Source organism: Cetorhinus maximus, chromosome 32 (genome assembly GCF_964194155.1).
Source record: "Cetorhinus maximus chromosome 32, sCetMax3.hap1.1, whole genome shotgun sequence".
Taxonomy (NCBI): Eukaryota; Metazoa; Chordata; class Chondrichthyes; order Lamniformes; family Cetorhinidae; genus Cetorhinus; species Cetorhinus maximus.
This window is the reverse complement of record NC_135910.1, coordinates 14,123,367-14,147,335: the sequence shown is the minus strand read 5'-3', so window position 1 is coordinate 14,147,335 and position 23,969 is coordinate 14,123,367.

Genomic DNA, 23,969 nt, shown 5'->3' with positions numbered 1-23,969 from the left:
CTCTCAGGGGATCAAGGGACATGGATGTTATATGTCTCGTCAATTACATTATTAAGGCATGTTCTTGTCAATTACATTATTAAGGTTAAAAGAAACAGGTGATGGGTATTAATTGCCTTTGAGCACATATAAATAGGAGACAGTTGGGACACTGGGCTGAGTGAGAGGAGAGCTGTGAGACTGAACAAGTCTATAAACTCTCTCAATAAAGAAAAGCTCTGTGGCTTGGTTTCAGTTCCACCAACTGGTTTGGATCCCATCAACAAAGGGGAGCAGGTAGGAAAATGGAGTTGAAGCCCAAGATCAGACATGATTACATTGAATGGCAGAGCAGGCTCGAGGGGCCGAATAGTCTACTCCTGCTCCTATTTCTTGTGTTCTTAAGTGACCAGATCATGTGATTATTGATGATATTTGTTAACAGATCAACATTGGTTAGGACACTTATTGGGGGGGTGGGGGGGTGGGCGGGGGGGGGGGGGGGCGGTGTTGGGGTGGAGCAAGGAGCTTTCATCCACCCTGAGATGTGGAAACTGCAACGTCAATCTCAACCACAAGAGGCATCAGAAACTAGTTACGTTTAACATCACGTCAAAGGGGCAGCACCTTTGGCAATGCAGCACACCCTTAGTGGTGCACTGGATGGTCAGCTTATTAACAACTCAAACCTCACTGTGGGACTTGAACCTCTTAAACTTTGGACCTAGATGTGGAAAAGCTACTAATTGGGCTAAAGCTCATTAGTGTTTTTCCAACTTCTATTACTGTGTCTAACACATTGTCACCTACGAGGGCTGGCCAACAAATGCTGGCCTTGTCAGTGATGCTCATCATCAAAAGCGAGTACAACCTTAACATTTTCCATTCCAAAAAACGCAAAAAAAGGCTTGCATTTACATTGTGCTTTTCACGGCTTCAGGATATCCCAAAACATTTTACAGTCAATGTAGAACTTATTGAAGTGGAGTCACTGTTGTAATATAGGAAATGCGGCAGCCAATTTGCGCACAGCAAGATCCCACAAACAGCAACGTGATAATGACCAGATAATCTGTTTTTTTTTTCTCAGTGGGGTTGTCTGAGGGTTAAATATCGACCGGGACGCTGGGGATAACTCCACTACTTTGCATTGAAATAGTGCCCGTGGGATCTTTTACGTCCGCCTGAGAGGGTAGTTGGGGCCTTGCATTAATGCCTCATTCAGAAAACGGCGCCCCCGGCAGTGCAGCACTCCCCTCAGGACCCCAGTGGGAGCGTCAGCCTTGATTTTGATGCGGAAGTCTCTGGGGTGGGACCTTCTGACTGAGAGGGGAGATAAACCCTACCTTCCCTTCCCATTACAGTCACATCACCAGCCCCTTACGGGGGTGGGGGTGGGGGGGGGGAGAAAACGGGCAAAAGGTCATTCAAACACCACAGAAACCAAATCAACAAAATGCACCCCTAGGGAATGAAACTACTTAATGTGAAAATAGGTTGGGAAGGTACCGAGTGGGGAACGTAGAAAGATAACAAGGGTTTTTTTTTTATTCACGGGACATGAGTATCGCTTGCAAGTTCAGCATTTATTGCCCTTCCGTAAGTGGCGGTGAGCAACCTTCTCGAATCCAACTGGGGGCCTTGCTAGGCCATTTCAGGGAGCGGTTAAGAGTCGACCACATGGCTGTGGGTCTGGAGTCACGTGTAGGCCAGACTGGGTAAGGACGGCAGATTAAAAGTAAAAGCTCTGCAGAGGAGTCACACGGACTCGAGACGTTAACTCTGTTTCTCTCTCCGCGGGTGCTGCAGTTTTTCCCAGCATTTTTCTGTCCCTTATTTAACACCTCCAGATCATGAGTTCAGGTCTCTGGACTGGGGCGGGGGCTGGTAACATAACTACTGTGCTACTCCATCCTCAGATATCAACCCCAAGGATAAGAAGTATCTCTCACAGTGAGAGCAGGGCACCGAGAATCATTGCACCAAGTGTCACATTGCAGAGGCTTCTTATTATCTTTGGAAAATAGGAAGATAATTGGCTGTGGTTCACAAGCATCAGTCTCTATTAGAGGGAGGCAATTAGTCATATATCTTGAGGGGTACCACTCTATATCACACATAGGGTGGGACAAGGAGGCAGGTCCTGAGTTGCCCAGTGCCCGAATAAGAATTGAACTGGCATCATTGGCATCATTCTGAACCATACACTAACTGTCTAGCCAACTGGACCCCTAAATTGAAAGTAAGAACTTACATTTATATAGCGCCTCTCACAACCTCAGGACATCCCAAAGTTCTTTGCAGCCAATGAATGCAGCACTTTAGTCGCTATTGTGATGCAGAAATCATGTCAGCCAATTTGCACACAGCAAGCTCCCACAAATGACAATGGCCAGATAACCTGTGATGTTGATTGAAGGGTAAATATTGTCCGGGAAACCGGGGAGAATGCCACTGCTGTGCTTTGAAATAGTGGCCATGCGATCTTTTACATCCATTTGAAAGGCTGACATGGCCTCGGTTGAACATCTCATCTCAATGATGGCACCTCCGACAGTGCAGCACTCCTTCGGTACTGCACTGAGAGCATCAGCCCAGATTTTTGTGCCCAGGGTTCTGGAGTGGGGCTTGACCACACAAACAAAATATACAGAAGAATGAATAGCGCGAGAGCAGGTCGAATTTTGAAATCTAATGAAGGTTTCCATGAAGATGATGATTAGTCGTTTGATGGGTCAGAACTTGAGTGGTGCTGAAAAGAGACATTTTGTCCAATCTTTTCGTCTTGCACTCATCAGGACAATCACAAGACTACCAATGTCGGGGGAAGCAACAGCTTTATACTGTATGAGAAGAGAGTGCCGATTGGTTGGCTTGTGGACTCTGATTGGTAATGGTGTCGTTAACCAGTGCATTCTCCATGGCAACGCCTTGACCAATCAGACTTCCCTTGCCAACCAATCAGCACTCTCTTCTCACTCAGTATAAAGTTATTGCTTCCCCCTGACATTGGTACTCTTCTGATCGTCCTGATGAGTGCAAGATGAGAGCATTCGACAAAATATCTTTTCTCAAGATGACAGTTACAAGTCTAGCATCCCTTAGCCAGCATAATGGGCAGTGACTACACATCACAACTTAGCTCATTACACATGGGTCACTGCGCGATACTCTAAGAACACGATAAGTCACTTCTCATTTGAACCTCGAGCACGTTTAGAATCTCCTCATTGAATGAGGTGTTAGCCTTGCCTGTTAGTAATGCCCAGTTGCAAACAGAGATGCTTTATCCGAACACATTGAATATCAGAACGTAATATTGCTCTATGTTATTTCCAGGTTTCTCTCGCAGGAAGTGGGTATGACGATACAGTGGTTGTAATGCGGGGACTAGAAAACCCAGAGGTCATTCATTCAAACCCTAATATGACACACTGTGAAAGCGATCACAATAAATCCAGTAGTAAGTGGGTCGATACCAGATAATGCACGTGTAAATTGCTGCTTTGTCATAAAAAAAAAACCCAACCAGTTCATGAATTTCCTACGGGAGAGAGAATCTTGTGTTCTAAGTAATTTGATCGACAAGTACTTAGGTGTACTGCACTGTTTTGGTCTCCCTACCCAAGGATGGCTACGCACACGCAAATAAAGAAGTCTTGCTACAATTGTACAGGGAGACAGTTAACATTTCGAGTCCGAATGACTCTTCAACAGAACTAAGTAAAAATAGAAGAGAGGTGAAATATAAGCTGGTTTAAGGGGGGGTGGGACAGGTAGAGCTGGATAGAGGGCCAGTGATAGGTGGAGATTGCCAAAAGATGTCAAAGGCAAAAGGACAAAGAGGTGTTGACGGTGGTGATTATTATTACATTAAGGGTAGAAAGCAGAACCTGTAAGCAGTAAGACTACCCTTAATGTCCCCATTAGCACATTTCTTAGATAATATCACCACCGTCAACACCTCTTTGACCTTTTGTCTGTGACATTTTTTGATTATCTCCACCTATCTCTGGCCGTCTATCCAGCTCTACCCCACCCCCACCCCCCACCCCCTTAAACCAGCTTATATTTCACCTCTCTTCTATTTTTCCTTAGTTCTGATGAAGAGTCATACGGACTCGAAACGTTAACTGTGTTCCTCTCCGCAGATGCTGTCAGACCTAGAACCATAGAACCATAGAACACTACAGCACAGAAAAACAGACCATTCGGCCCTTCTAGTCTGTGCCGAAATATTATTCCGCTAGTCCCATTGGCCTGCACCCAGTCCATAACCCTCCAGACCTCTCCCATCCATGTATCTATCCAATTTATTCTTAAAACTTAAGAGTGAGCCCGCATTTACCACGTCAGATGGTAGCTCGTTCCACACTCTCACCACTCTCTGAGTGAAGAAGTTCCCCCTAATGTTCCCCCTAAACCTTTCCCCTTTCACCCTAAAGCCATGTCCTCTCGTGTTTATCTCTCCTAATCTAAGTGGAAAGAGCATTTACTCTGTCTATACCCCTCACAATTTTGTGCTGAGTTTTTCCAGCTATTTTTGTTTTTGTTCTAGATTTCCAGCATCCGCAGTATTTTGCTTTTATACAATTGTACAGGGCTCTGTTGACACACTGTCTGGAATACTGTGCGCAGTTTTGGTCTCCATATTTAAGAAGCGATATGCTTGCACTGGGGGCGTTACAGTGAATGTTCACTAGATTGGTCCCTGGGATGAAAGCGGTGAGAGGCTGAGTAAATTGGGCCTATATTCTCTGGAGCTTAGACGAATGAGAGGCGATCTCATTGAAACATATAAAATTCTTAAAGGGTTTGGCGGGATAGGTACCGAGAAAATGTTTCCCCCGCCTGGGGAGTCTCGAACACGGGGTCACAGTCTCAGGATAAGGGGGCGGCCATTTTGGACTGAGCTGAGGAGGAATTTCTTCACTCAGAGGGTTGAGAATCTTTGGAATTCTCTACCCCAGAGGGTTGTGGATGGTCAGTCGTTGAGTATGTTCAAGGCTGAGATCGATAGATTTTGGACTCATAAGGAATCCAGGGATATTGGGATCGGTTGGGAAAGTGGAGTCAAGATGGAGGGTCAGCTATGATCTTATTGAAAGGCAGAGCAGGCTTGAGGTATGGTATACTCCTGCTTGTATCTCTTGTGTTGGGTGCAAGACAGCGCTCAGCTGTAATATCCCTCTCTTCCTGTCTCTGTCCATTAATAGGTAATTGTGGTATTGTCACTGGACTAGTATTCCAGAGCCCAGGGTAATGCTCGGGGGATCAGGTTCACTTCCCACCATAGCAGATGGTGAAACTTGAATTCAATAGAAAAATCACCATGAAACCAATGCCAGACCCACAGCGATGTGATTGACTCTTAAATGCCCTCTGAACAAGGGCAATAAATGCTGGCCCAGCCAGCGACACCCACATTCCATGAAAGAGTAACCGAGTCACGATAGGGCAAAGACTAAAAGGTGAGTTCAAGGCTTAATTCGATCTTGGGCAGGATTCTGCTGTTGTTTTCAGTCCAGTCTAATACTGAAATTCTGACCTGAACCATTGCCTTTTAACATACTGGGGGGGTTATCAAAATACTTTATACAATGCGCCTTGGTGCCCAAACAACAATAGTCCCCTTCAGCACAGGGGTTTGACAGAGTAGGTGCCGGCTGGAGAATTTAGAACATAAGGTCACAGTCTCAGGACAAGGGGTCGGCCGCTTTAGGACTGAGATGAGGAGAAACCTCTTCACTCAGAGGGTTGTGGGTCTTTGGAATTCTCTAGCCCAGGGGGCTGTGGATTCTCAGTCTATTCGAGACAGGGGTCGATAGGTTGGTGAGGGTGGGGTTGCAGGAGGGGCAGGTTAAGGGCCTCATCCAGCTGGTGCTGGTATTAACCCAGAGGCAGGCAGGGTGCCCCCATGGCGGGGGGAGAATGACATGTAAATCCATGCAGGGCTACTTGCGGGTTCCCAGGAGGGTTCCTTGCTTAAAGGCCTGATTGAGGGGCCCAGACACTGGGAACGAGGGGCCCACTGAGAGCCTTCCGCCCACCCCACCCCGGCCTTGCTGTCATCCCCTTCCCCCTTGACCCCATCCCCACCGCCGCCTCCTCGAGCAACAACCACCCCCCCACCCCTCCCCCCTCCCTCCCCAACCCCCAGCCATCCTTCCCCTCTGGCCTGGTGATCCAGAGGTGACCCTAATCCTCGGGTGGGTGTCGCACTGGCAGCAGAGTCGGCCTCTGGTTGGCCAGCAGCTCTCGCCAGGCGACACTTCCGCACCCCCTCCCCCCCCTCCACATACTCCACACACCCCCCCACCCCCAAAAGGGTTCTTAATCCCAGGGGACGGCCTGCCCCGGGCCTGTCAAGTGGAACAAGATGCAGCGGGCCTTCCTGAGAAGAGGCAGCACAGCAGCCTCACCACCAGCAGCCGAACCCCCCCCCATCATCTCCACAAGATCCCACCCATCATCGCCGTACAATACAAAAGGATATTGAGGCCCTGGAGAAGGTGTAAAAATAAAAGGTGATACGAGAACTATGAAGCTGTCAGGGAAGCCTGAATAGGCTGTGGCTCTTTTATTTATAGAGAAGAGAATGTAGAGGGGTTGATCTGATTGAGGTACTGAAGACTAGGGGTGGGGGGGTTTCATAGGGTAGACATTAAGGAAGTGTTTCCAGTTGTGAAGGAGGCCAAAATTATGGATCGCAAATGTAAAATAGTCCCTGCTAAATCCAATCGAGAATTCAGGGGGAACCTCTTTACCCAGAGAGTGGTGTGAGTGTGGAACTCACTACCACAGGGAGTGGCTGAGGTGAATATTGAGGCAGTTTTTCTTAAATTCATTCATGGGATGTGGGTGTCACTGGCTAGGCCAGCATTTATTGCCCATCCCTAATTGCCCTTAATCAGAGGGTCAACCATCAATCACATGTAGGCCAGACCAGGTAAGGGTGGCAGATTTCCTTCCCTAGAGGGCATTAGTGAACCAGGTTTTTTAGAACAAGCAACAACGGTTTCGTGGTCATCAGCAGACTTCAGATCCCAAATTCGTACTGAATTCAAACTTCACCGTCTGACGTGGCGGGATTCAAATATTGGTCCCTGGAATACCCGCCTCCCCTTGAGATGAGTTCAAGGGGAACCTGGATAAACACATGAGGCAGAAAGCAACGGGGTCCGAGGGAAAAAGGGGTGGGAGGAGGGCACGCGTGGGGTAGAAGCATGGAGCCGTCGGACCGAATGGCCTGTATCTCTGCTGGACACCCCCCAACCTCAACGTTATCTCGCGGCTGTGTCCTTCGGGGCAGCCAAGAAACTGGTGAGGGCAGCATGTCAGCTTTTTAGCAGCTGAAGTTTTAAGTGTAAGACTGGCCAAGGGTGTCTGGTAGACAGCAAACCTCCAGACCTGCTGCCTGGCTAAGAAAAGCAACTCTCTGCTCCTTTCGCTGGTGATCTTAAAACGGAGGCTTATGCTGAAGTGAAAATGGACTGACCTGTTTCTCTTCGGGAGGTCTCTGATTCACATCCAGAGACAGCAGGTGCTGGTTACAGTTCCCTCCGTGGTCTGACGGTAAGAGCCTTGCTTGATCCACCCTGCCCCGGGACAGCTCACCGAGCACAGTAAAGCCTCCCCTTTGCCTCTGCTCGACACAAGGAATGCACCTTCCTTTCCTCCTCTCATGCTTTTCTCATCCTTCAAAGAACATTCTGACAAATCTAATTTACATCTATGTAAATCGCCTGCAGGAAGGGGGGAAGAAGGTTACCCTTCGGTGACTCATTGGCTGCCCGGCTGTACAGCACTGAGCTGGTTGTTCCTGCTATGAGTTACTATGGTTTTTATTTTAACAAGAATCTATAGGCTGCGCGGAGGGGGGGTGGAGGGGGGTGTGGGGGAGGGGCCAGCGGTGGGGACGAGGGGGTGGAGGGAGGTGGGGGTGGAGAGGGGTGGGTGGGTAGGAGGAGGAGTAAACTGAAGTGGCTTAGAGGAAATCTGAATCAAATTCTTATAAACTGCCTAGACGCAGAGGAAGATACTCTGCATGAGCCTAAGGGAGGGATTTGCATCTTGTACGCTCTCAAAACTCGCCCTTTCAGGACAGAGACGAGGAGACATTTTTTCTCTCTCCGAGGGTTGTGCGGCTTTGGAACTCTCTGCCTCAGGAGGCGGAGGGGGTGGTGGGGTCATTGAATATTTTCAAGGCGGAGGGAGATGGATTCCTGTTGGGCGAGGGGATCGAAGGTTATCGGGGGATCAGATGGGAAGGTGGGGGTTCGAAACGCAAACAGGTCGGCCAAGCTCTTATCGGACAGCAGTGCAGGCCAGAGGGGCCGAATGGCTCCTATTCCTTAGGCTCGCACACGTCTCACATACAGACGCAAACACACATACACGCTGTTGGCTCCAGTAACAAGCAGGATAAGGAGGTGGGAGAAGTTAGAGGTGGAGGTCTAGGGGGTGGAAAGGTTTTTATTGAGGTGGGGGGGAGGGGTGCGGGTTCCAAAACTAGGGATCACCCTAGTCACCAGTAAACCCAATAGGGGATTCAGGTGAAACTTCTTTAGCCAGAGATTGTGCAACTCGCTCCCACAGGGATTGGGTGCGATGAATAATGTAGGTGCGTTAGGGGAGTGCACCCTAACCCAATACTTTTTGCCCTACCCTTCCTATCTCAGTAATCTGCTCCAGCCCCAGATACCATGGTGAGCTCCCCACACCCCTCTAACTCTGGCCTCCTCCGTATTCCCAGTCTTAGTCACGCCACCACTGTTGGCCGAACTGCCTGGACCCTAAACTCTGGGGTTCACTCCCTAAACCTCTCCGCCTCTCTGCCTCACTTTCCTCCTTGAAGACGCCCCTTAAAGCCCACCCCTTTGACCAAGCCTTTGGTCACCTGACACAATGTCTCCTGATGGGGCTCGGTGCCCGGCTTTGGGTGGAGGTTTACGGGCCTGTCACGGTGGGGAGGTTGGCCGGAAAATGCGGCGAAGCCGTTCAAAAGTCATATGGACCATAAATGCTACTATGGTCTAGTTGGGCTGAATGGCCTGTTCTTGCATTGGACTCTATGTGAAATGCCAGAGCCAATCAGCGCATAGCAAAAATCCCACAAACAGCAAAGTTGAATTTATTCATTGGATGCTGCCACGTCAGCATTTATTGCCCATCCCTAATTGCCCTGGAGAAGCTGGTGGCGAGCTGCCTTCTTGAAGCCTTGCCATCCACAGGGGGTAGCGGTTTGATGCAACTGAGTGTCTAGCCAGGCCATTTAAGAGTCAGCCTCACTGCTGTGGGTCTGGAGTCACATGTAGACCAGAACCAGCAGATTTCCTTCTCTAAGGAAGATTTGCGAACCACATGGGTTTTTACAACAACATCTTTAAGGCAGAGCTAGATAAATTCTTGAAGAAGCAAGGTGGTGGGGTGGAAGGACATTCAGGAATATGGAGTTGTAGTTACAATCAGATCAAATTCCAAATTTTTATTGAATTCAAATTTCATCATCTAGTTGTGGTGGGATTTGAACCCTGGAGCATTACCCTGAGCCCCTGGAATACTAGCCCAGTGACAATACCACTACACCACCGACTCACCTCCTTCGAGCGATGTTGGTTGAGGGGTGAACATCGCCTGGGGTCACTGGGACAACTCCCCCAGCTCTTGAAGCACGTTGTTTGCAGTCAAAGCTGAGAGACCTTTCATGAGAATCCTGACCTCACTCTTTAGAGGTTTCAGTTTTGAGAAAATTCCAAAGTTGGTTCTTGTAAAACTCAACATTTCCTCCTTCCCCCTCAATCGCTGACCCCACCGCCCCTCCCTCCTCCTCCTCCTCCACCTGCTGGAGTCATAAAAGCAGAGAAAAACCCCAGGGAAAGTAATGGAAAAAAAAACCTCTGAAATATTCCTCCCCAGCAATCAAAGCTATCCAGGCGATCACATGGTCCATAGGTTAACTACAAAGATTCTTCATTGTTTATTTCTCTCTCAGGGCATCGTGAGTCTTTGGAACTCTCGTCCTCAAAAGGCAGTGGAAGCAGAGCCTTCGAATATTTTTAAGGCAGAGCTGGATAGATTCTTGATAAGCAAGGAGGGGGTGAAAGGTTAGCGGGGGTAGGCGGGAATGCGGGGATGAGGTTACAATCAGATCAACCATGACCTTACTGAATGGCGGATTAGGTTGGAGTGGCCTACTCCTGCTCCTAATTCCTATGTACCTCTATTCTGGACAAGGAATCATTGAGAGATGGAGGGAGGGAGCAAGTGGTTGCTCACTAGATTCACACCTTCCGTTTCAAAGGTAGACGAACGATATCACACGTGCCTCGCTTTACAGGTTAGGTTTGAAGGTTGTGATTTCTGTTCTGCCCTGTTCCCCCGATCGATAGCAGGTGAAGTTGGTCTCCAACACCAGTTATGAAATGATCCTCAACCGGATCAGCAGACTGTGTCACCCCATTGCCGAAATCACTGACATGTCTTTATTCAATGTGCTGCCCAATTGAATGGTGAAGCCAAGTTTGAAATGGTGGATAGATTTCTGCCTCGATCAGGGATAGAGCCATTATTGGACGCACACTTGTCCTTTGCGGGTGCAAGCCCTGTACACGGGTTTGAGCCTTTTTATTCCCCCTTTATTCTTTCATGGGATGTGGGCATCACTAGCAAGGACAGCATTTGTTACCCATCCCTAATTGCCCTTGAACTGAGTGTCTCGCTGGGCCATTTCAGAGGGAGATTTAGAGTCAACCACGTTGCTGTGGGTCTGGAGTCACATGTAGGCCAGACCGGGTAAGGATGGCAGATTTCCCTCCCTAAAGGGCATTAGGGAACCAGATGGGTTTTTACACCAATGAATTGGATTTAAATTCCACCAGCTGTCATGGTTGAAGTTGTACCGATATTCCCAAAGCATTAAACTGGGTCAGCTCTGAATTACTAGTCCAGTGATATTACCTCTAACCCACCGTCTCCTGTCTGTATATGTACGTCTGCATCTTTGTAGGTATGTGTGTGAGTTTGCGTGTGCGTTTGTGCTGTTGTTCCTGCTTATGTCAATGTGCATCTGTGTGTCTCTGTCTGCTTGCTTGTGTGCGTGTATGTGCATGCGCACATGTCTGTTTGTTCATGCATGTGGCACTGCACGTGCATGTGCATTTGTATAGCTGCACGTGTGTCTGTGTGTGTGCGTGTGTCTGTGTGGGTGGGTCTGTGTGTATGTGTGCATGTGTGTGTGAGTAAGTTTGTGGTGTGTGTGTGTGTGTGAGTGTGTGTGTGTGTGTGCATGTGTGAGTGCGTGTGTGTGTGAGTGTGTGTGTGTGCGAGTAAGTGTGTATGTGTGTGAGTGTGTGTGTGTGAGTGAGTAAGTGTTTGTGTGTGTGAGTGTGTGCGTGTGTGTGTGTGTGTGCGAGTAAGTGTGTGGTGTGTGTGAGTGCGAGTGTGTGTGTGTGTGTGAGTGAGTAAGTGTGTGTGTGTGTGAGTGTGTGCGTGTGTGTGAGTGTGTGCGTGTGTGTGAGTGTGTGGTGTGTGTGTATGTGTGAGTGAGTGTGTGTGTGTGTGACTGTTTGTGTGACTTAGGGCATCTTGAAAGAGTAATTAGTATAATTTCATATTCCATACTGTATGTTAATAAGCTTTGTGTTTCTATTCAACAAGACTGGTTTTATAATAAACTAATAAGTTTGTAGGTTATTGAAAGGAGCCTGGTTAAAGTCCCTGTTATTCTGGGTGACAGTGGCGAGGGTAAATAATTGGCCATTTTGTGAGCGAATTGAACACTTAAACTAATGTTGCGACCTGTGGAGTAGTCAGGCTGAATCAACTGCGCACTCCTCCCATCCCGATCATTACAGTATCACGTGTGAACGTGCTGTAGAAACAATAATATTTTTAAATCATTCATGGTCTGTGGGCGTCGCTGGCTGGGCCAGCATTTATTGCCCATCCCTAGTTGCCCTTGAGAATATGAACGCCAGTGTTCTCACAGTTAACCAGCTTTCAAGTGGTTCCAGAAATTCAACAGAGCAGTTTTTAATTAAAAAATCCCACATCTGAACTCGCATTCCTCTGATAATTTCCCTCCACTCCCAACTCTAGTCACTATGACATAAATGTTCGAGGGAACATTTCCAATCAATAACGAACGTATTCCCCAAAAAGCACAGCTAAGATTTCCCTAATGCTTCAACGAGAACAAGCAAACTATCTTTACTTGAGAAGAGAAGGCTGAAGGGTGACCTGGTAGATTAAGAAAATAAAAGCGTTTGACAGCGTTGACATAGAGACAATGGTTCCACTTTATGGGGAAGATCAAAATTGATGGTGGCATCAATAAGACGGTCACCAATAAATCCAACTGGGAATTCAGGAGAAACTTCTTTGCCCAGAGAGCGATGAGAATGCGGAACTCGCTCGCACAGGGAGTAGTTGTACAGCACAGGAACAGGCCCTTCGGCCCATCGTGTCCATGCCGGCCATCAAGCCCCTATCTACTCTAATCCCGTTTTCCAGCACTTGGCCCCTAGCCGTGAATGCTGCGGCATTTCAAATGCTCATCTAAATACTTCTTAAATGTTGTGAGGGTTCCTGCCTCTACCACCCCCCTCAGTCAGTGTCTCCAGATTCCAACCACCCTCTGGGTGAAAAAAATCTTTCCTCAAATCCCCTCTAACCCTCCTGCCCCTTAACTTAAACCTGTTGCCCCCTGGTGATTGACCCCTCCGCCACGGGGAAAAACACCAGCATGGGTAAGTTGGGCTGAATGGCCTGGTTCTGTGCTCAACGTGATAGCCCTGGCGAAGAACCCTTTAATAATTTTCAGGGTCTGCTTTGGGCAACTCTGGGACCTTTTGCACAAGGTTTGATGTCTCAACCAAAAAATGTAGCACTGACAGACAGTGCAGCTCACCCTCAGCACAGCACTGCAAGGAACGCCAGGCTAGATTATGTGCTCATGTCTCTGGAGGGGGACTTGAACCCACAACCTCCTCGCTCAGGGGTAAGAGCCAAGGCTGAGGCATCAGAAGTGTACCGGTAGCCAATCGATGTCCTGTTTTTTGACGAAAGCGAACGCCCCTCCTTATGGAATAGATCCTGCGCCGTATTAAGGGTTAAGCGAGAATAGTCCTTACCTGAAGTCCATTTATGGCCACAGATTCCCCAATCCAACTCATGAAGCACTCACGCCTGCCGGAGAAGGGAAACCACGTCTAGTTTATGGGAAACTTTCTGAACTTCTGAAAGTCCCAGAATAAAAACAAAAACTCTGCAAATTGTAAAGAGGGAAGCTCCTCCGCTGCTGGGAGTGGCTTTGTCTCAGCTGAGAACGGGATGCACACTGGGCCCGATTTCAACTCTGCGCGTCAGTGAATGGGTTTCGAGTGGACTCAAACCTCGGTCCACGTTGATCCTGCTGAAGATAAACACTTGTGCAAAATGAAAGTGAGCGTCTTTCGTGGGTGGGTCGAAGGGAGGACCAATAAAATCATCCTTTTGAGGCAGAGGAGGAGGTCGCTGGGGTAGCAGTGGGGAGGGGCCGTTTAGAAAGAAAGAATTTGCATTGATATAGCGCCTTTCACAACCTCAGGATGCCCCAAAGGCTTGCCCCCACCCCACCCACCCCCCCACCCAGACACAGTTGTCATCTCATTGTACAAAGGACTGCGAATAAGCACATTTTGCTGACACAAGCGGAGCCCAGTGGAAGTCATTGATATGGGCTCGTTGGAGGAAACTGGACGATAAGTGGATTGGGCTCTCCCCTGAGATATCTCACGATTCAAAGGCCTTTATCTTAAACCATTGTTCATGGCTTTGAAACATCTCAGTGTCTCACTAGGCCTCGCCAGAGGAGCAGGCAGCCCCGTTGGCATGGCAACGTGTAGGCCCAGACCTGGAAAAGGATCCAACCCTGAAAGGGCCACAAAATGATAGAATCGTAGAATGGCTACAGCTCAGAAGATAATCCCAAATTGGGACAAGCTGCCAAGGGAAATAATCACAGTCGCATCACTTGAAATCTTCAAGACCCATCTTTAGATACCTCCCATTTTATAGGTTTTCACTAACAGGACCACCATCTCAGCAGGTCAAGCCTGGATTAGCTAGCGCGTCCCCTAGAAATGTTGGCGGGATATGGATGTCAGTCTGTGGTGTCGGCGCAGCCAAAGCAGAAGCAGGAGAAGGGGGCCATTCGGCCCATCATGTCTGTGCTAGCTCCCTGCAAGAACAACTCAGCTGCTCCCACTCCCCCGCCTTTTCCCCGTAACCCTGCAAAGCTTTCTTCCTCCTCCGATGACTTATCCGATTCCCTTTCGAGGTTGAAGCTGCCTCCGCCTCACTCTCAGGCCGCGCGTTCCGCGCCTTCCGAATCCCAACACGCTTGCCGGGGAAAAGCAAAAGCTTTTCCTCGTGTCACCGCCGTTCCTTTTGTCGCGAGTTGGGGTTTCCCAAAGCGCAATCCCGGGTCGACATGCTCACTCTTTACAGGGGGCGAGCAGGAAGGGAAGCTGTGGTAAAACCTCCTGGCTTCCCCCCACTGTTTCTTCTGCCAGAGTGAAGCCAAGTTCTCAAACTGTCACCGTCACTATCGCTGGGAAGGCCGTGTGGGTGTCTTGAACGTTTATGTGTGCGTGCACGTGTTTCGTTCGAACACAACTAAGGCCCTTATCAGTCAACATTTCAGCAACAATCACTGAAGGGCTGTTAATTATTGAACAAATTTATTTTGTGTTAACAGTTAAACATCAGCAATAAGGGCAATAAAATACCTACCGATTATAGTAATGAATTAAATTGACCTGTCTATTACTGATGAACATACGAACGTGAGCAGGAGTAGGCCATTCAGCTCCTTGAGCCTGCTCTGCCATTTTATAAGGCCATGGCTGATCTGATTATAACCTCAGATCTGCATCTCGTCTACCCCTATCACCCCTTCGTTTACCAAGATCTGCCTTAAAAATATTCAAAGACTCTGCTTCCACCACCTTTTCAGGAAGAGAGTTCCAAAGACTCACGACCCTCTGAGAGAAAAATTTCTCTTCATCTCCGGTTTAAATGGGCGACCCCTTATTTTTAAACAGTGACCCCCTGGTTCTAGCTTCTCCCACAAGAGGAAACATCCTCTCCACATCCACCCTATCGAGACCCCCTCAGGATCTTAAAGGTTTCAATCAAGCCGCCTCTCACTCTTCTAAACTCCAGCGGATACAAGCCCAGCCTGTCCAACCTTTCCTCATAAGACAACCCACCCGCCAATTCCAAGTATTAGTCTGGTAAACCTTCTCTGAACTGCTTCCAACGCATTTACATCCTGACCTCTATTCTCAGTCTTTGAAGCTGTTGAGTTACATCATTCTGAGTTCTCTTAATGCAGCAGGTATCGAAGGTTTTAACAGGCTGGTGATGACTCCTCGGACGAACTTACTGATCATCCCAATTACTGAAAGTCATGGGCACCAGCCCTCCTGAGGGAAACTCTCAGAATGGGTTCGAATTAATTTTTTTTTTTGGCTTTAGGTCCTTCCTGAAAACTCCCCAGAGCCTTTTGAAAAAAAAAAGGAAATAGAACAAAAAAAAACGCGCAGTAACCACCAGCTCTGACAGTAATACAAAAACTGCTGCCTTTGAGTTTAATATCGAAATTAAAAAAGTTTCAGTACCTTGCGGCCTGCATATGGCATGACCTGCTACACTTTACATCACCCATCCAACAGAAGCACTTTCAGGAGTGAAAGAACAGCTGCTGAATCTGTACCCCCCCTTGAAGAAACTATTTTTTCATTGTTTGGCTGTTGAGCAAGACTTTAGTGGGTCGGGCTGTGAAGCCTCCACAGTTGAATAGTGAACTGTGCCAACACTCACGGGCTTAGCCTCCTCTGGGGTTGCAGGCTGGTGAGCGAGGCTCGAGCTCCCTTAATCCAGCGGCCGCTCTGCCCTGTTCACCGCTTGAAACGGGGTGAGATTAAATTAGGCCACAGCATCTCTGTGTTCAGACACGACAGGCGCAAAAGTGATGAAAGCAAGGTCACAGCATAAATCTGGGATGAGTCACTGCACTCTGGAGGGGAGACGAGTGAAAAAGATCTGACGAGAGTGTAAGAACAAAAGTGAAAGTCCACAATGTGAAAAATTATACAACTCACTCATCAAAATCCATCCCTCTAGTCATGCACTCTGCCCAGCTCCCTAAGGTATGCTAAAAATACTCAGTGTGTTTTTTTCATTCTTTTATGCAACGTGGGCGTCGTTGGCTGGGCCCAGCATTTATTGCCCATCCCCAATTGCCCCTTGAGAAGGTGGTGGTGAGCTGCCTTCTTGAACCGCTGCAGTCCATGTGGTGTAGGTACACCCACAGTGCTGTTAGGGAGGGAGATCCAGGATTTTGACCCAGCGACAGTGAAGGAACGGCCGATATATTTCCAAGTCAGGGTGGTGAGTGGCTTGGAGGGTAACATCCAGGTGGTGGTGTTCCCATGTATCTGCTGCCCTTGTCCTTCTAGATGGTAGTGGTCGTGGGTTTGGAAGGTGCTGTTGAAGGAGCCTTGGTGAATTCCTGCAGTGCATCTTGTAGATGGTACACACACTGCTGCTACTACGATGGTGGAGGGAGTGAATGTTTGTGGATGGGGTGCCAATCAAGCGAGGCTGCTTTGTCCTGGATGGTATTGAGCTTCTTGAGTGTTGTTGGAGCTGCACTCATCCAGGCAAGTGGAGAGTATTCCATCACACTCCTGACCTGTGCCTTGTAGATGGTGAGTTACTCATCACAGGATTCCCAGCCTCTGAGTTGTTCTTGTGGCCACAGTATTTACATGGTTGGGCTGGTTAAGTTCAATTGGTGACTTATTCCTAACCTTAACCAGCCTTGAAGGGGAGAAAACATTTACAGGGCTATGAGAAAAAAGTAGAGAGAGTCGGATTAATTGGACAGGTCTTTCAAAGAACTAGCACAGGCACAATGGGCCAAATGGCCTCCTCCTATATTGTATGATCCTGGCCGTTGAACTAATGTTACTTCAAGCCAGCTGGGTGAAAGGACATGAATTTAAGTTTGTGAAAAATAGATAGACATGAGTGGGAAAAATCATTAGTTAAATTCCTTGTACCTGAATGAAATTTCTCCATCCTTTCATGGGGTGTGGGCATTGCTGGCAAGGTCAGCATTTGTTGTCCATCCCTATTTGCCCTCGAACTGAGTGGCTTGCTAGGTCACTATCAGACTCAGCCACATTGCTGTGGGTCTGGAGTCACATGTTGGCCAGACCAGGTAAGGTTGGCAGATTTCCTTCCTAATGGTGAACCAGATGGGTTTTTTTTCTTTAAGCAGCAACCAATGATGGTTGCCATGGTCACCATTAGCTTTATATTCCAGATTTATCAACTGAGTTCAAAGTCTACCAGCTGCCATGGTGGGATTGGAACCCATGTCCCCAGGTCATTAGCTGGGTCACTAGCCCAGTGACATTACCCCTACACCACCAATTTGCCCACTAACCTTATCCCTAGACTACAACTTGTCTAATCTCTCCTCATTTTCAGTCCCTTAACACCTGCCTTCAGCCTTTCTGTCCTTTTTATTGTCCCTCTGCTGTAGACCTGATGGCTGCATTTCCAAACAGGGCCATTACTACCCAGCTGTTTCACACTCACACGTTCAAAATAGACTTACGCTTGGAGAAACAACCGGAATTATCTAATACCAGGCGTGCGACCAGCATTGGTTAGAAAATATCCCCCCCCTGCCCCTTTTTCCAGTGCCCATTGTGGCTTGACCACTGTTTAGGATGAATCATTGCTACCTCTGTGCATGAGTCCCATTGTCCTACATGCTCCAACACCCTGTGCCTTTCCCAACAAACACGGAAAATGCTGGAAAAACTCAGCAGGTCTAACAGCATCTGTGGAGAGAAAGACAAGAGTTAATGTTTCGAGTCCGAATGACTCTTCTACTGTGCCTTACCACATTGTCTCAGCCTTGATAGTCAATTGTGTGCTTCCAAATCCCTTCCAAACTCTCCCTCTGCCAATTCCCAAGTAAGGAATTCATCTTAAACTTTTCATGATTCCACAGGAACAGGAGGAGGCCATTTCAATCTCTTTAAGAGCAACAGCTTGCATTTATATAGCACCTTTAGTGTAGGGGAATGTCTCAAAGACCTTCACAGAAGCATCATCAAACAAGATACAATATCGTGTCACATAGGGAGATATTAGGACCGATGACCAAAAGCTTGACATTAGAAAGAGAGGCCGGAATAGGCCATTCAGTCCCCCCAAGCCTGCTCCGCCATTCAATAAGATCATGGCTGACCCTCTGCCTCAACTCCACCTTCCCACACAACCCCTTAGTCACCAACTATCTGTCCAGCTCTGACTCGACTGAGCATCCACAGCTCACTGAGAGAGAGAGTTCCAAAGAATCACAACCGTCTGAGTGAAGAAATTCCTCTTCACTTCAATCCTAAATGGCTAACACCTTACGCTGATGCTGTGGCCCCTGGTTCTGGGCTGCTCAACCAGGGAAAACATTCTCCCAGCGCATCAAGCCCCTTAAGAATTTTATATGTTTCAGTGAGATCACCTCTCATTCTTCTAAACTTTGGGGAATATAGGCCCAGCCCATTCAATCTCCCCTCATAGGATAATCTCCTCATCTCAGCAATTAGTCTAGTGAACCTCCATTGCCCTCGAAGGCAATGATGCCCTTCCTTAGGTAAGGAGACCAAAACGGTACACAGTGCTCAAGGTGATCTCTCACCAATACCCTATACAATCGCAGTAAGACTTCTTCACTCTTATACTCCTATCCCTTTGCAATAAAGGCTAACGTACCATTTGCTTTCTGAACTGCTTGTTGTACCTTCATGTTAATTTTCTGTCCTTTGCCTATGCGCCACTCCCTCCACTCTGAATACTGCCATTCCCCAGTCTCTCACCTTTCAAAAAATATTCTGCTTTTCCATTTTTCCCAAATGAGTGGATAACCCCACATTTCTCCAGATTACCTTCTAGTTTCCATGTGCTAGTCCACTCTCTTAATCCTTTTTCAGCCTCGATGCACCTTCCTCACCGTTCACTACTGTCCCACCTAACATTGTGTCATCAGTAAACCTGGACTCCCTTATCTAAGCCATGGATATTGCTTGTAGATAGCCGAGGTCCAAGAACTGACCTTTGCAGCACCCCCTCAGTTTACAGCCAGGTCACTCAAAAATGACCCATTTATTTCTGGACTCTGTCCTGCGTCCATTAACCAACCGCCAATCCCATGGGCGCTAATTTTGTGTAATAGTATCTTATGTGGCGCCTTACTGAATGCATTTTGAAAATCCAAATACACCACATCTACAGGTTCCCCCTCATCCATCTGATTAGTTACTCTAAACAGATTTGTCAAACATGATCTTTCTTTCATTAATCCATGCTGGCTCTTATGATGTTCTAAGTGCTGCACCATTGTGCCCCTACGAACTGTTTCAAACACTTTCTCTACTTATTGATATCAATATATCAGTCAATGATAACTAGCCCATAGTTCCGACTTCCCTCTCTCCTTTCTTTCTTGAACAGTGGAGTTACATCTGCCTGGGTGAGTGTGGTTCCAACAACACTCAAGAAGCTCGACACCATCCAGGGCAAAGCTTAAATCGGCAGAAAAGGTCCCGGCACTTGATTTTTTTTTTTGATTGCTCAAGGTTCCAGCCTTTGTGTCCAACTGAGGAATTTGTGGAATTGATGAATGTGGGGCTCCTTTCAACAAAGAAGAGCAGTACGCCTGCCAGAAAGGAAGATATAGTCAGGTGGCACTGAGGACAATGCCCACGATCTGCTGTCTCAGGTCACTCAAATTTAAAATTCTCATCCTTGTTTTCAAATCCCTCAAGGACCTCACTCCCTACCTATTTCTGTAAACTCCTCCAACCCCACACCCCTCCAAGATCCCAATTCTGGTCTCTTATTGCCATCCCCAATTTCCATCGCTCCACCATTGGCGGTTGTGCCTTCAGCTGCCTGTGCCTCGAGCTCTGGAATTTCCTCCCTCACTGCCTTTCCTCCTTTTAAGACATTCCTTAAGACCTCCCTTTTTGATCAAGCTTTATGGGTGTTTACAGGGTCCAAGCTGGTTGGTGAAGCCGAAACCAAGACATAGAACTTTTCTTTATTGAGGGAGTTTATTGACTTGTTCGGTCTCACAGCTCTCCTCTCACTCAAGCCAGTGTCCCAGCTATCCCCTATTTATACTCTTTTTTAGTAAAACAAAAATCAATAAAGTAAACATAAATCAAGAAATAAGAGGGGATGATAGTCCCTGGTCAGGTACTGTAACAAAAAATCAAAACGTCAAAGGAAACTTAACTAATTAAACCAAAATATCATTTCCCAGGGTGATTCCCTATTTATATGTGCTCAAAGACAATTCATACCCATCACCTGTTTCTCTTAACCGTAACAATGCAATTGATAAGACAAAAACAAGGGGCACCTCTCCTTATTTGGCGCAGTGTCAAATCCTGCATGTAGGAGAATGGTCTGTACTTCCAGGGCAGGCTTATAGAGCAAAGGAAGATCAGAACATAGAGTGGCTTACAGCCACCCCTTTTATCAGGTCCATCTCAAGACTGGTCTTGTGATGCAGTTGGTAGAGCCCCTACCTCTGGGGGTCAGAAGTTCCAGGTTCAAGAACCACTTCCGGACTTGATGGACATGGAAAGTGTGCTCATAATGTGGTCAAACAGGTTGATTATCAGCCTGTAAATCCTTTCAATAGGCCTGATGGAAGGTGGTAAAGAGTGGGAGAGTTTCCTGGTCAGCCATACTGCAGAAGGCAACGGCAAACCACTGCAGTTCTTTGCCGAGAGTAATCAGGGACCAATCCAATGGAAGCCCATGGTTGCCAATGCCCTCTTAGGGCCTGGGACCTGGAGGATGATCTCAAGGCTTCCTCCATTGTAGTTGGAGTGCATCATTGCTCCACACCCCCACCAAAAATAACATTTTGCTTTAGTTTAAATCCTTAGCCTTTTGTTAGTGTCCCTTTAAGGGGTTGTGAATTTGGTTAATTCAGTTAATTTGTTTCATTAGTCTGATTAATTCCACAGGTGCTCAAAAGAGTATAAAGTGAGGCTGCTGGGACACTGGGTTGGTGGGTAGGATGCAGGTGTACATAATGCTGCATTCTGTATTGTCAAGGAAAGCAGAGGGTAGTGAGCATCTGGAATTTGTTGCCAGAGGAGGTGGTGGAAGCAGGTATGATAGTGGTGCTTAAGAGGCAGCTTGACAAATACATGAATAGGATGGGAAGAGAGGGATATGGACCCCGGAAGTGCAAAATGTTTTAGTTGATGAGCAATATGAATGGCGCAGGCTTGGAGGGCCGAAGGGTCTGTGCCTTTACTACTTACAAAGTACTTACAAAGTACTTTACTTTGTTCTTTGTATTAGTGTCTGGTTTCACACTTCAACTGGCTTGGGATCAGAATAACAAGATCTACTCAAAATAGTCAGGGAATAGAGTCAAGGAGCGTCTTAGGCAAATAGTTATGGCAATCTTAAGATGGTAATGATGGCATAAAGAAAAGGTCGGACGCGGATTGTCCATTTCACACCCCTTCTATCTCAACTACCAACAGAAAGAGAAGTTTTTTGATTTCACTCTTGTGAAGCACCTTGGGGTATCTTATAGCCTTGCAGGTGCCATATAAATGCAAATTGTTGTTGTTCATGCAGAGCAGCAATCAAAGCTGGGACGTTCCGATATATGTGGATTGGTGCTGCGCTCGTTGGTGCTTTAACCCTGTGGGGTGAAGTGAGCTGCAGATTGCATCATAAGCAAGTGTTGATACCCACACTGTGTCAAGTGGAATTCCGAGCTCTTCGGTGCCATTGACAAACCAGCGGACACCAGTCAGAGTCATAGGCAGAAAGGTTTCCAGGCACCGTTTGAATCATTCTGCAGTAATTGTTTAGTCACAAGCTTCAGAATGACAATCCAACTCCCAGAGGTGTTAGCTCGGTATAAATCCCGAAAACTTGAAAAAAAAAACACTTTGCCTGATTCAAAACAAAACTAAAATATCTGACTCGGGGGTTTTTTATTAAACATTCCTGTAAAACGAAAAGGCACACATAATGAAATAAAAACATCAGAATGACTCCTGGTCCGTGAAACAAAGAGGCAGCAGCAGTGAATCTGGAGACCACACTGTCTGGCTAGTGATGTTCTCTTACCCGAGTGTGGCCTGTGAAAGTTCTGTTACCGCAATCTTCTGAAACCGGTGTGTATGAGTGTGTGTGTGTGTGTGCGCGCGCGCGTGTGGTACACCACTCCTTCTATTTTTATTGCTGTTACTGTGATTTTTCAAAACGTGATTGGCATTACCTTAACTTGCAGCCGCCCCCCCCCAACCCAACTTTTTGAGTAGCGTAACCAAAGATTGAGGCCCCAGTTTTGAGGGTTGCTGGTGGGTTGGGAGAGGGTAGGGCCTTTGGAAGCTGCAAAGTGACTGGCGCTCCCAGCAGTCGTATAAAACGGAAGAACACGAGGGATAGGAGTAGGCTGTTCGGCCCTTCGAGGCTGCTCCGCCATTCAATAAAATCACAGCTGATCTTCTACCTCAACTCCGCCTTCCTGCACTATCTCCATGTCCCTCAACTCCTCCTTCCTGCACTATCTCCATGTCCCTCAACTCCGCCTTCCTGCACTATCTCCATGTCCCTCAACTCCTCCTTCCTGCACTATCTCCATGTCACTCAATTCCCCTTCGTGCACTATCTCCATGTCCCTCAACTCCTCCTTCCTGCACTATCTCCATGTCCCTCAACTCCTCCTTCCTGCACTATCTCCATGTCCCTCAACTCCTCCTTCCTGCACTATCTCCATGTCCCTCAATTCCCCTTCGTGCCCAAAAATCTATCCATCTCAGGCTCAAATATACTCGATGACTGAGCCTCCGCAACTCTCTGGGGAAGAGGATTCCAAAGAGCCCCAACCCTCTTGAGTGAAGAAATTTCTCCTCGTCTCAGTCCCAAACGCCTGACCCCTTATCCTGAGACTGTGACCCATTGTTCTAGACTCCCTGTGCGCGGGAACAGTTTCCTATCATCCAACTCAAGAATTTTATATGTTTTTGAAGAAAGCAAGGGTCCACCCCCCCCCTCCCCTTTTTAAATGAAGGATTAACTGATTCAGATCAGTGGCTCACTCGAAGATGGCAGGAATGATGTCAAGGCCAACGGGCGGGAAGTTGGTCACAAGAAATCGGCTGATTTCTTCCTGCTCCCCACCCCCTTCTCCCATTACATTTCCTGGTCTCTTCTGGGTGCTGTCAACTTTCACTCCCTCCTTCCCCACCCCCATCCTATAAATCACCTCATGGCATCAATAACCACTACATCTAAATGAGACCCTCTCTTGCCTACAGTAGGAGCATTGGGCAGCTTCAAAGGTAGTGATGGTGGGATGTCGCTGGGGAGGACCAGTTAGGCCGGTAAGTGGACATGGCCTGATTTTAACTTCCTCCCAGAAACCGTTCTCACTCAAAATTGACCTGGGTTCAAATTCAAGCTGCAAGAACCAGGAATATTGGACCCTGGAATACTGTTGGACTGTTGTAAACTTCCAAGACCAGGATGGCAATTGGTTGAATAGCATGTCCGAGCCAAGTAATGTATTGACAAGATGTGCTGCAGTGACCCACCAAGCCTCCTTCCAAACCCACGACCTCTGCCACCTAGAAGGACAAGGGCAGCAGACACATGGGAACACCACCACCTGGAAGCCACTCACCATCCTGACTTGGAAATATATCGGCCGTTCCTTCACTGCCGCTGGGTCAAAATCCTGGAACTCCCTCCCTAACCACACTGTGGGTGTACCTACACCACAGGGACTGCAGCGGTTCAAGAAGGCGGCTCACCGCCACCTTCTCAAGGGGCAATTAGGGATGGGCAACAAATGCCAGCGATGAACACATCCTGTGAATGAA